The sequence below is a fragment of the Ischnura elegans genome, chromosome 10 (genome assembly GCF_921293095.1).
Source record: "Ischnura elegans chromosome 10, ioIscEleg1.1, whole genome shotgun sequence".
NCBI lineage: Eukaryota > Metazoa > Arthropoda > Insecta > Odonata > Coenagrionidae > Ischnura > Ischnura elegans.
Window position 1 is genome coordinate 8847296 of NC_060255.1, and position 14389 is coordinate 8861684.

Consider the following 14389-nt stretch of genomic DNA (forward strand, 5'->3'; position numbering starts at 1 on the left):
AAATTTATACACCAGCTTCCCCATTGACTAATGTTGTGTACCGTTCTTCCAGACGTACTAAAATGACATGCTGACAGTTTCACACTGGTTCGAGTTGAGGAATACAAATACCATGGTTTAGCAATTGATGAGCATCTAAAATGGAAGCATTATACAAATAATATTGCAAATAGTTTGAAAAACTGTAGAATGAAACACTACTTGATTCGTAATAAGTGTTCTTTAACTGTAATTTACAATATTTATTATGCTTTCGTGTATTCTAGGGTAAATTATGGTATGTTGAGCTGGACTAGTGCAATTAAAAATTCGCTCAAACGTACACATACAACTCAAAGAGCAATCACACTTGCTCCTGCAGCCGGAGCGGATGGTCTTTCACTCTCTTTTCCTATAATTGTTAAATTGCAGGTACCTACTACCCTTGAGACACTGATAAATCTCAAAGGTGCTAAGGTTTCCTACCTTCGTGGTGGTTGAGGTAGTCCAAAAGTCTTGGATAAGCCCCAAATACTTCATATTTAATTCTACGAAAAAATACTTCATATGTATTTCCCAAACCAAATGCTATTTTTTAAAGGCAGCCTTCTTTTCCTAGGACCAAAAATTTGCGCTAGTTTGCGAAAAACTATCAAAGAGAGTAACAACATGTATACGACTACGAGAGTAACAACATATAAGTATAACGTCCTTAAGCAAGTGAACCTGGCTGTATACTAAAAAGATATTATAGGGGATATCTAATAGAAGTATTTTCAAACCATATTCCTTTTTTATTGTTAATTCCATTTTTATTTTATACTTATTGTGTGTTTCTAATTTATCAAAAGTTCATATGGAAGGCATTTCTTGTTTCGCAGCAATTTGCACAGAATTACGATTGTATTTCTAAAGGTGATCCCTCCAACAGACAATAGACTCTGAGGTCAACAATAGCTCCAAAGTTATTTATGTATGTATGATTTTTAACTTTTTAAGTTGTTTAAGGAGAAATACATGTAACTATTATGGAGGACTGGTGATAAAAATCAAAGGTAGGCATTTCACCATTGCAAGTGAAAGCCAATGGTTAAAATCAAGGGGAAACTTAAAACGATAAACTCGTTTTATTACATTTGGGTTTTATTCGCTTGTATTAATATGGCGACAGGTATGAATAAAACCGTAGGAGAAAAAGATGACTGAATAATCGACTCACTATGTACAATGGGCTTCAAAAGTAAATGTCTAGTTGCGACAGGCCACAGCTTCGCTTGACATTTTTCCGCTTTGGAAAACAGGCACGACAGGAGGAGGAAGACTCGGAGAAAATCATATTAGAACAACACCATATTTCCAGGTCCCTCAGAAACGATAATAAGAGATATTTCTTCGAATGGATGAATACTTGAATTTGTTGACCTCCCGCACGATAAAAGAATTTAATAATTTCTGGGTAGAACTTCGTTACAGCCTTTCCTTTTTATTCGTTGACGGCTGGTGTCCTAACACCCCCTGCCACACGCTTATTGACGCGTAGTATACAGATGTAGAAGAGTAGGTACTGAGAAGAAGTAAAAGGGGGAAGCTGCGCCTAATATATTGTGCATAAATGTCTGCTCGTAGTCTAGACCCTATGTGGGAGGTCAATGGAAAAAATTCGCAAAGTAAACGATCTACCACCACAAATGTTTTCACAGGAAAACTCCTGATTGGTTTCATAGGATAAAATCCACACCTCTAAGGTCTCTCCTGTCATCACACCACTAACCTCCAGCTCACATTCTATATAACATCCCATAAGATAAATCATGGAACTTCCCCTTCAAGATTTTGAAACGACATTCATTTGATATGTCTTTCGAAACTAAAGTTATGCTACCATTTATTGAAAGAACGAAATTTGAGTTGCGGTTGGTTCTGCTGATCCGCATCTTATTATATTTCTACTGTTACATTCATGAAATGAAAGTGTTATCGTCGGGTGTCCTTGGGTGTCCAATTCACACTAGATAGAGTAGTAATTTTTTCGGACCCCCACTACTTCTGGTCGGCTAACCTCCACTTAGCCTCCCCCATTTTCCCTATTCTGGATCCGCCACTGCTGATCCGCATCTTACTATTTTTCTACTGTTTTCATTCATGTAATAAAAGTGTTATCGTCGGAACAAATAAATTAAATAATCGGCAATTTACTTCGCTTCTTACGCGAGAGATGCTTGGGAGTATCTAGGGGCGGTGACTCGCTCCGCCTTAATTTGTGACGGTATCAAACTTTCTGCCCAAGTCTCGACACCTTCGATTTTTCACCGAAAATTGCTCGATAAGTGGACGACGGGTTGTGAACGGAAAAATGTGTAAGTGCTATTGTCAAAATCGACGATAATAGGAAGTCCTGAATTGGTCTATTATGTCAAAAACAAGTATGAGTTCAAATAAAGACGTATCACTCGAGCTGAGAAATAGATCGAAGTAAGAATGGTGATTAGGAGGCAAAGGGGACAAGTAAGCTGGGTCAATCGCAGTACGCAAGTCATTCAAATTAAGCTATAATGATGATTATTCATGGTTATAGGTAAACCTATTTATCTAAATGAAGCTGAACAAAACTTTAAGTCCTCGCAATGGATTAACATAACGACTATTAACTTATCACTGTGAAGCTGAAACATGCGTTTCATTCGTTGATGATTGAAAAATAATCCTAAAAAGGTTTCTTGAATGTTCTCATGATACATGACCCTACCTAATGCCACCTCATTGCATAAAATTTTTAGTATATTTTGGATATTTTTTCCTGTGAGTCTTCCTCACGGAGGAACAAAGCAGACAGAGAAATCTACGTCGAGAAAAAGTTTACAATGCCCGTGAATCACCAAATGAATGGTCACTACGTCATTAAATAGTTCTACTTTGCGAGTGCATTGATACTATGTGAAGTAAAAGCAAAATATAAATGAGGCAATGGCTAAAGGAAGCGAATGAACCACCAAGGATATGTAAAATTAAAATGAACGAAAATTTGATTGACTTACCATATTTTAATCAGCACACCTCTCCCATGTGACCTTGTAAGGATTTCCCGCAAAATCTGATTTCACTTCACGCAATCGACGGCGACAACGGATTTGAATTGCTATAAAGAAAGAAAAATAACAAATTAAATTTCGCCTCGACTTAGTGCTCGATTATAACGATTACTATCCTTTGTAAACCTCTAGTCCCACTATAAATATCATCACTAGAAAGAGGATTAAAATATGCGAGAATATCTGAGCGAGCCATATTGATAAATTTTTCAAATAGAAATAAACGGAATTAAAGAAAGTTATTGGAATTCGATACCTACCGACTGAGAATTTAAAAAAATTTCGTGCCTAATAGTGAACCAAGCGCTACCAGTAGTCACCCACGCTACCATGTATTTCGCTACAGTGTTTAGGAGGCAAAATGCCACAGGAGGGTAGATTTCTCAGACCCGAAACAGCAATTCATTATTTGTATTCGGTAGATGGAAGTGGGGACATTGTATTTGTTACGAGGAAAGTCCGAAGATTACTAAGTTACGAGGAAAAATAATCTTCATAATTCAGCCATTCTCAGTCTAAAATGAAAAACTCGCGAATGCCCACATTTCACGAGTTGATGACGTCATTATAGCTCCGGTAAATTTAACCGTTCAGGTGGAACCAATAATACAGGGAAAGAATTTCTAACTTCTTGTTGTCTAATTTCCAACTGCCTCAGAATTATGGCCCAAACTTAGTTTCAAAGAAGCGTTTCATATTATGTATCAATGCACTCTATTCCTAGACCAATCCGTGGAATAGGTGGCTGCAAGGTGGAATATACCAATGAATATTGACAAAAGATATGATGTTACAGATTCTGATTCACATCACTACATAATTATGGAATGTACCAATACTTCGATTAACAATTTTTAACGCAACCAATATAATACACCGGTGAAAACTTGAAAAGACAACGTCAGTACCAACTGATTATGACGGTATAAAGCAATGTACAGTCCCGAGAATCACGGATTCAAAAGCTTACATTGAAGCCCCGGTCAAAATATTTCTGGAGCACGTCTTACGACCTTGGTTCAAGCTCGCCGAGAAATATTGAATTTAAAATTTGAAAGGCGAGAGAAATTCACCACTCACGCAAAAATGGATATTTCATACGTTGCAAATATTTTTCAAGTCCCAAAACTTGACCAAACGAGAACGGTTCTTGTAAACGAACAATGGAAACTTCTCTCCGAAAAATATATTCATTACGTAGCCTCAAACATCGAATAAAATATGAGAATTACTTGATAAGCTTGAAGACTATACGGGATCACTGGTTCTCAGCACTTCGTTGAACACGATTTTCCGCAAAATTAATTTACTTTACGGGTTCCATAGTCATTCGCTACAACAATTATTTTCACATGCCTAAAGTCGAAATCACACACCATCAACACCGGAGAGGAATGTAGAATATGAAAGCTGTTAACTTTTTGGGAACACTCCCGTACTCACCTACCTAGCGGAAGCCTACTTGGAAACTATCGTACTCACCTCTTAACTCAATGCAAGTTGCCTCCAGACTGATGAAAGATTTTTAGAAGACGCATCGTTGGCCTCTTCGAGTGTCACGTGACAACTGGCCACCACAATAAATAGTTCCGATAAATTAATAAAAAACAGTACAAAGCAAGCGACAGCATAAAATAAATAACTTATAAAATATTAAAATTTATCATTTTAAAATTTGATGTTCCTTATTAATTTAATATAACGTTTGCGTGCGATTAGAAAATTGATTTGTTACGCGGAAGAACGAATTTTAATGTTAAGTCTTCCCGGAATAACTTGAGCGGAAAACAGTATCCTTACGCGAGGGTCACGATGCAATTTCTCCAACCTTTTTAGCGCATACACCTTGTAGAGAAATCCATTTCCCCTCCCATTGTGGGAGGGGGAAAATCTGCTTCAAAGGCCATTCAAAGACGTCATTCGTCGGATTATCATCATTTCACGCAAGCATTGCATTATTCCATTGCCTCTCGTAACAGTCTGCTTCGCGACGTAAAATTGGGCAGTAGTCTCTTTGACTCTAGTAGTAGTGGACTCTTTGTCGTCGCGCCTGCCTTAATTCGACGGCCTCAGTAACTGCCCCACCCCGCCTCCTATCGAGTCTTACCTCCCTCTAGTCTAATCGTCACGAACCTTGGTGTCATTTCAAGCAACTTACTTCTTGAGTAGACTGCTGATAAACAAACCAACCCTCTTCGCCAAGATCGCCTTCTTCCTCAGCAGTTACGGAGTTGGTGTAAGAAGACAGTGCGAGGGAGACTACGAAAGAAACATAAAAACTCTTCGGATGGCCATTTACGTGAGTACGAAAATGTTTTACTAGCGGTAGAACAATTTATAGGATAAAATTACTTTGAAAAAGTCATGTGGGCTATTTTACGATAATGTTCGTAATTTTTTTGCTGGTTGTATCGGTAGGGTAAGAAGAATCGAAAAAAAGTAATAGGCAATTGTAAAATCTCGGTATTTGAGATGTGATTGTTTCATGAAAATAGCAGTGCAATTAAAGGACGCAAAAATCGGTCGCTAACTGATCTCCATGACAGTGTTGAAAGCATCAAAATTATTATTAATTAAATGAGATAATTTGCTGCACTTTTAAATGAATGGTTGAGTTGTACGTTAAGATTCAATCGGATTGCTGTTTTTGTGTTGCTTATCACTTTCCACATATTTACGATTTCAGTAGTTCCACATAGTACATTAAGAAATTAATGGTAAAGATCAACTAATCCGCATTTGCGAGCATGTATTTTCGTAATGTTTTTTCAGTGAAACAATGGTGATAGCTTGAGGTCATAGCAATACCCTGCGAGCCACCTCTAGGGTGTTTGGCAGGGGGTGATCAATCACCAGCATGCAGCATGCTATTGGACTCCCACATGCTCAACAACCAGTACAAAAAACGTCACGCATACTAACAAATTATACTACTATATGCTGTTAGAAATAACAATAAAATTAAGAAATATGCATCACTACACCACAAGTCATGCAATCTATTTATGAGTTCTATCGCTGCCGTTATAATCTCTTATCGATCGTGGAAAAAATGGCATTCTGAATCTGTCTGTTCTACAATCTATCTCTGTTATTTTATTTATGTGATCTGATCTTCCGTAGTATGTTGGCGTCCGTAAGATATGGTTAACTTCGTCAGAAAAGGCACTGCTTTTGAATTTATCTAAAAGATTTAGTCAATTTTTCAATCTAAGGTCCGACAGAGATACCCATCCGAGTTTATCTAAGAGGTCAGTTACACTAACATGACTATCGTAACGACCTTTCACATGCCTGGCAGCTCTTCTTTTTGCACGCGTTCTAACTCTGTTATTAAGCCTTTTTCATGAGGGTCCCAAACACTGGCAGCGTTTTCCAAATGTGGTCTAACGAGGGAAAAGTAGCTAATTTCTCTCACTTTGTCGTCACACTTTCCTAATATTCTTTTTACTAAACCCATTTTACGATTAACTTGACCGGTTATTTCTCGAATATGTTCATTACACGGTAGACCATTATTGAGTCTAACTCCGAGATATTTCACGGATTCAACAGTCTGTAATTGGGTACCCCGAATTATATAGCTACGTTGTAGGGAGTTATTATTCTTCCAGAAATTCATTACAACGCATTTTTTCAAATTTAATGCTAACTGTCAAGCATCGCACCACGCTTGGATAGCAGCAAGGTCATTCGTTAGTTCATCTCTATCTTTGCTGGAACGGATTTCTCTGTAAACTGCAGCGTCGTCTGCAAATAATCGTAACTTACTGTGTACAACTTTGCCAATGTCGTTTATGTAAAGAAGGAATAGGAGTGGGCCAATGACACTACCCTGAGGGACGCCAGAAGTGACTCTAACCTCATTGGAGACTGCACCGTCTAATACTGCTCTTTGGACGCGGTCGCTCAATAATTCTCTTATCCAGGAAATGACATCTTCGTCTAGACCATAATATTTCAGTTTTATTATTTACTTTCCGTGGGGTACTTTATCAAATGCATTTTTGAAATCAATGGACGCAATCGACGGACGCGTCTCACTAACAGTATGTCGGAAGTCCGAGAAAAATTCATGGCATATTAATTGCCATTTCTGTAAATGCTGAGGGGTGAAAATGTTTCTCTAGAGCATGAAATTAACTGCAGGGGAATGGTGTGGCCAATTTCATTCAATAAAAACCTTCGGTTTGCATAAACGTAACTTATTTCCTATTAACTTTCATCTGTTGAGGCGTTAGACCTATTTACTGCTCACAATCAGTCTCCAGCTATTTTCCACGCGTTGATATGACCGGTTAGGCCCAACGTCGCATTACATCTTTTTGGGGCGAGTCAGGGTTGTAGACTCAACTGGATCTGAACTTGTCTGCTCGAGTAAAGTGCCCATATACCAATACATACCATTCTACCTCCTAACCTTTAAGCTCCCACCTCTTGTCCTTGCATTGGCCTGCACAAACCAATCAGGACAAGGAATGAACTTCTCGGCCTAAGCTAGGATCTTATCTTCGAATAAATCCTATATTTTAAGCTTTGGTTTTTCTTTTGCCTCTAGACAGATTTGTTTTCCTTGCCTAACTTTTGCAAAGCAGCTACGGTCTTCTACAACTCCTTACACACCTCTTAGAACTCATTTTCAGTGACGTCGCCTTGCCACAGCTCCGTTGCTTATCAGTTGCCAGCCCTAGTTAACAGCTTCGATTTATTATGCGAAAAAAATGTGTTCATACAAAAACTATCACGTAGTGCCCAACATCAGCGCTGATATTTAGTGTTAGTTTTTAAGAGGACGCATACCTCGAACTCAATCGGTCTTTTTTGTGACGGATTACTGGCTTAAAACTCATGTACAAACTTTTTCAGGATGCATAAAATCGGCCGTAGACAACATTTTTCCTGCATCTCCAACTTGATCACTTTACTTTTTAACCGTTTTCTTTGATGATTTTTTGTTAACTTTTGAGACTTAGGAAAATGCTGAGCAGATGTCATGATATTGTGCTTTCTGTGTGACAATTGTTTTAAGTGCTGTCTACAGCTCCCTGTATTCATATGGTCCCTGTTGAATAAACGTTCGTAAGAACATGACATGGTGCAGCCGGTAGTGCTCGATTAGGGCCATGTGCTCGATAGTACGTAATCAGACGACGTGTTCAAGGCTAAGGGAATAAGAAAGTATCGAGGATGCAGCAAGCGAGGTCTCCTAATCCGTTTGTCTTAACGGGCAATGTCAGTGATAATTTCCGGAAGTTTAAGCAGAACTTGGAGATGTATATTCTGGACTGAAAACGAAACCGAAGGAAGTTAAGACTGCCATTCTACTGAATGTAATTGGTGAGGACGGGGTTGAGCTCTTTAATACGTTTAATCTGGAAGAAGAAGATAAGTCAGATTACGATAAAGTACTACATGAATTCGAAAAATACGCGAATCCTAGAAAGAACGTGGTAGTTGAACGATTTCTGTTTAACACCCGCAAACAGCAGGAAGGTGAGCCCTTTGTCTTATTTGTCACTGACTTGAAAAAGTTAGTGAAAACCTGTGAGTACGGCAATCAGACTGATAGTGTTCTGAGAGACCGAATTGTTTTCGGAATACATGATTTGGCTGTAAGGAGAGACTTCTGCGGATACCGGAATTATCTCTGGATAAGAGCATCGAGATCTGCAAGGCAGCTGAGATGGGGAAACATCAGGCTGATATCCTGCAAGGAACCAAACCCGTGGATGCAGTCAGCAGGAAAGGGGCTAAAGCATTGAAGGACTCAGTGAGGCATTCTGATAAGTACTTACCTAAGACAGTAGTGAATGGTGTCTATTTGTGTAAAAAGTGCAATTATAAGCATAAAAAAGGAGAATGCCGAGCATTTGGTAAAATTTGCAATAATTGTGGAAAGCAAAATCATTTTGCAATTGCATGTAAAGTTAGAAAATTGTATAATAATACTAAAGTAAAATTAGTTGACTTATCTGCCCAAGACGTAAGTGTTGAACATGATCTTAATGATTTTTTAATTGAAAGTGTTATGAGCATTTTAAGTATATCTCAGGGAAAAATGTTTGCTTTCCAACTGCTTTAGAACCCTTTTGAAACTGTTTTGAAACACCAAAATCTGTCATGGAACTGCTGTGGAACTCATTTCCACTCCTTTGTACCAAAAATTAGAAATATGAAGACGTTTGTAACTCATTTGTGATCCCCTTTCGTACTCCTTTGTACAGAGTGTGTTCGTGTGGAACTGCTTTCAACACATTTGGAACTTCTTTTGAACGATTCGACAGGATTTCCAGACGTCATAATTCGTATTGTAACTGCTGTGTACGGAGAAGATTCATGTGTAACTGCTTTCTACACATTTGGAACTCCTTTTGAACGATTCGTCAGGATTTCCAGATGCCATCATTCGTTTTGTAACTGCTGTGTACTGAGAAGATCCATGTGTAGCGGCTTTCCATACGTTTGCAATTCTTGTTGAACGACTCCATGCAATTTATAGACGTCATCATTTGTTTTGGAACTGTCTTCTACGCGCCAACATACCATGGCCAGGTTCAGTCTGATTCGTTTGGTCGAGAAAACGAAAATTCTTTAATATAATATATAATTTATTCCATTTACAATCAAAAATTACATTTTAGAACATACTTAAATATTTTGGAATATATAGGTACCCCTTTTAGTAGTTTTGGGGCTACCATCATAAACTTTTTACATAGGTCTGGTGCTAGCACACATGAGAAGTAAAATTTCTTTGTATTCAGTTATTTGTTCTATTGCCGATTGCATTCATTATTACAAAACGTATTTCAAATATTTGGACAAGGATAACTATTTTTCTTATTTTTCTTATATAAACGCATAATTACATACATAGAATATACAATATACCTTTTATTGTAAACTTTTTAACCCACCTTTCTTAGTAAAAACTCTACTTCCTCACACATCATAAGCCATTTTTTAACGGCGGATTTAAATCCCCATCTTTTTTCCGAGTTTGCTACATTACTCGGCAACATGCTAAACAATTTAGGCCCTAAGTAATTGTATGACTGTCGATAAATTTCGGTCGTCGGCCTAGGTATATGGAAGTTTCTCCAAGCTCTAATGTCATAGTTTTGTGGTCGGGCCTTTTCACCACTACGGTTATAGAATATTCTAAGGACTTTATAAATGAATAAATGCCTTAGTGGGAGGACATCTAATTTTTTGAATAGAGGAAATGAGTGGCTTTTCCTATACGATCGTGTTATAACCCTGATAACCCTTTTTTGCGCCACTATCAATGGTTTAATGTTGATAAAATATGCTCCACCCCAGCAGGCTATTCCGTATTGCAATCTTGAATTAACGAGAGCATAATATACCATTTTTAACACTGATTCAGGGCATATGTATCTGAGGAAGTAGAATTTTCTTACAATAGTAATCATTTCTGATTTTAATTTATTTATGTGAGACTTCCATTTACAATTTTGGTCAAAATATATACCTAAATATTTTATGTGACTAACCTGTTCGATCAAAATACATTTATCACAGGAAGTAACATTATCTTTTATACAATTTGCACATTGATAGTATAGTTTACTTTTGTTTGAGGTAGATTTACTCATGCTAAACATAATATATTTCGTTTTTTCACTTAACAACATATAATTAGCCGAAAACCACATATTGAGTGTTAATAGATCACTTTGTATGTGTTCATATAGATCATCAACACTATTAACAGAGTAACTTAGTGCAGTGTCATCTGCGAATGACGTTAATTGACCTTTAAACCTGCCAGCACATAAATTGTTTACATATATTAAAAACAGTATGGGTCCCAACACAGAACCCTGTGGGACACCACAGGTGAGTCGAATCTTTTCACTGTAGCAATTTTTGAGACGCACACATTGATCTCGATCACAAAGATAACTTTGAAACCAATCATATGCGGTTCCACGTATACCCGCTTCCCATAATCGATTCATTAGTATGTTATGATTAATGGAGTCAAAGGCTTTGGTAATGTCTACAAATAAGCCAGCAACTCTACAGTTCTTATTCAGTCCGTCGTTCAGCTCTGAACAGAATTTTAATAATGCATCCTCTGTACTCTTACCACTCATAAATCCAAATTGGTTTTTATTGAAAAAACTATGCTGATTTAGAAATTTAAGAAGTCTGACTTTAACAACTTTTTCTATTATTTTAGCAAATACAGATAATAGGGATATTGGTCTGTAATTATTTACGTTCATTTTATCACCTTTTTTAAAAATTGGTATCACTATTGCAGTTTTTAATTGTTTAGGAAATATTCCAGTATGCATACTTAGATTAGCAATATGGGCAAGGACCTCCGAAATATTTGCATTTACTTCTTTTATAACTTGTGTGGAAATATTATCAACACCTTTAGATTTTTTAGACTTTAATTCCTTAATAATGCTGCTAATTTCTTTCGCATCAGTAGGAACAAAAAACAGTGAGTCAATTGAATTGGAGGTTGGGAATATTTCTTTGTATTTATTCGTATTACTTTCAAAATAATTGTTCTGGGTCAATTCTTGAATTACTTTACCATAATGTGAACTAAATTCGTTTACAATGTCCTGGCACTTAGTGACAACGATACCATTACTAGTTCTAATTTTTACACAATTCTCATTTCCTTGCTTTCCTCCCGTGAGTGAATCTAAAATGCGCCATTGAGCAGCGGTATTATTGACATTACTATCAAATAGGTCCCTGTAATACTTTTCTTTGCGCTTTTTAATATCATATTCTAATCTTTGCGTGTACGATACGTAGTACCTATTTAGCTTTTCATTTTCAGGGTGTTTCCTCATTTTTTTATACAGAAAATTTCGCCTAGAAATTCTCCCGCACAAAGCGTAAGTCATCCATGGCCTCTTCATTCCTCCCGATCTGTTACTGTCTGACACGTATTCAGCTTTTTCAATGCAGCATTTCAGTTTATTTATAAATATTTCATAGGCTTCATTGACATTTTGTTGTGAATAAACATCATTCCAGTCACATCTTAGCAAACTATTATTTAGATGGTTAAAGTTTATCCGGCAATGGCTTCGATAAACTCGTTCGTATATATTAATGGGTACATTAATATTTAAAGAACATGATACAGCATGATGGTCTGTTAAACCCCAATCGTCCGCTCTTCCCTCATACTTATAGTTATCTCTACTTCTGCAAAAAATGTGATCTATACATGTACTACCCGTTTTGCTAATTCTAGTTGGTACTCGAATAAGCTGGTCCAGTCCATGACTAGCCATAAGGGTTTGATATTCAAAGGAAATATCGTTGGGTTGTAATATACATAAATTAATATCACCAATTACAATTAAATTCCTCTCACTAGAGATGGTTAATACATTCTCCAATTCACTCAAAAAATGTTCAACAGGATTAAAATTAAGTCTATATACACCAATAATGCTTATCCAAGAAGAATCATTTATCCCTACTGATATTTTAACCATATCAGCAGTTTTTAATTCACCCAGATCAATAGAAGAACACTCATAAGTATCTGCTACATATGCAATAACTCCTCCAGCCCTATAGTTATTGTTACACTCATCAAAACTCCGATAGCCAGTTATTTGATACATAGATACTTCAGTGTCATTGACCCAAATTTCTGTCAAAACAATTACAGCGGGTTTTATATCGAGACTAATTAGTTGAAATACAAATTTATCAAAATTAGCTCTTAGACTTCTTATATTTTGATGCAAGACAAGGAACCTGCCACCATTAAATCCATTATCATTAACAGTACTCTGCATTTTGTTAGTAAAGATAGGTTGAAGACATACATAACTCACTCACAGAATGCTTACAGTTTCTCCAGGTCATCAGAGGATTTCAGAGTGATTACTTGATCATTCTCCTTCTTCCTCATGAGTATTGTCCCATGCCTTAGCCATAAATATTTGTATCCCATTTCTTTCTTCGCAAGACGCGCAGCAGCGAAGAGTCTCCTCCGACCTGGACTCAGGCTCTCGTTTATGTACACCGGAGTATCGGTCGCCAAGCCCAGGTGCCGTGTGGAGAAGGTCCTTTTCACTCGCCTCTTTTGAAGAATTTCTTCTTTTGTATACCTACGGACGAATTTGACTATGATACCTCTCGTTCCGCCTTCGTGTCCCTTCTTTCCCAATCGGTGGCATGTGTTCACCATATCGTCGGTTATTTTAACACCAAGGGCGTCCCCCACACTTTTCACGATTTCTAAGGTATTTTCATTTGGTTGCTGGGGAATGCCGTGTATTTCAAGGTCATTAACGCGAGAATATTGCTCTTGGTCGTCTAACCTCTTTTCTAATTCACTCACTCGAGATTTTAAGCCAACATTTTCTTGCCTAAGTAAGTCTATTGTCGCTAAATATTCAGCAATCTGCGTTGAGTTTTCTTGAAGCACTTTAGTATTTTCATCTAATCTATTGTGCACAAACTCAATAGCCTTGTTCAAGTCCAATTCCATGCGTTTCCTGTCCTCTTTAGCTTCTTCTAGAAGGTTTATAATATGAGAGATACTAGCAGTGTCCGTATCCGCCAGTGGAACTACTGACATGCTCTTACGTTTTTCCGCAGCACAGGTAGGACAACGCCAACTTTGCTTTTCAGCGCCAATATACTCGATATCCTCTTTGGACAAGTGAACACAAGTAGCGTGACACTGAGTTTGACATTCACTGCAGGTAATCCTTAGCTGGCGCTTAAGAACATTCACATTACATACACTGCAATTAGCCATTTTAAACTGCGGTTTCCACTTAATATTAGTAACTCGAGCTTCTAAATTGAGTAGGAAGTTATCCTCGTAATTGAATGCACTTATACTCTGGACGCAACTGAACACATCACTAAGGCACCTGCCTGTCTCGAGCGAAGCACCAGCCCACGTCTGTCTCGCGTGGAAGCTCAACCATGACTGTATATATGCAATAGAAATGCATAAGCGGTTTTAGAAATCGTAAATCAGTTAATAGAGACGGAACTCCCAAATATTCACTCGAATGAGGTTAAATAATAATTATTCTATTTTCCTTGTAGCTTAAATCGTATTTTTGGGGCCGTTTTGAAATGCGACAAGGTTATCTTCATTACGTACCGAGAACCTTGGTTGCGTAAATTAAGGTATTTAATAGCGACTTCATGGCAAAGGTCGTTAATAATGGCGTTTTTTGTGGCGTTTTCAAGTAGATTATTGTAAAAACATCAAAGTCTATGTTTTCAAAGAATATTTCGCACATAAATTGAATTTTACGGTATTTTTTGCAAATTTTTTTGTC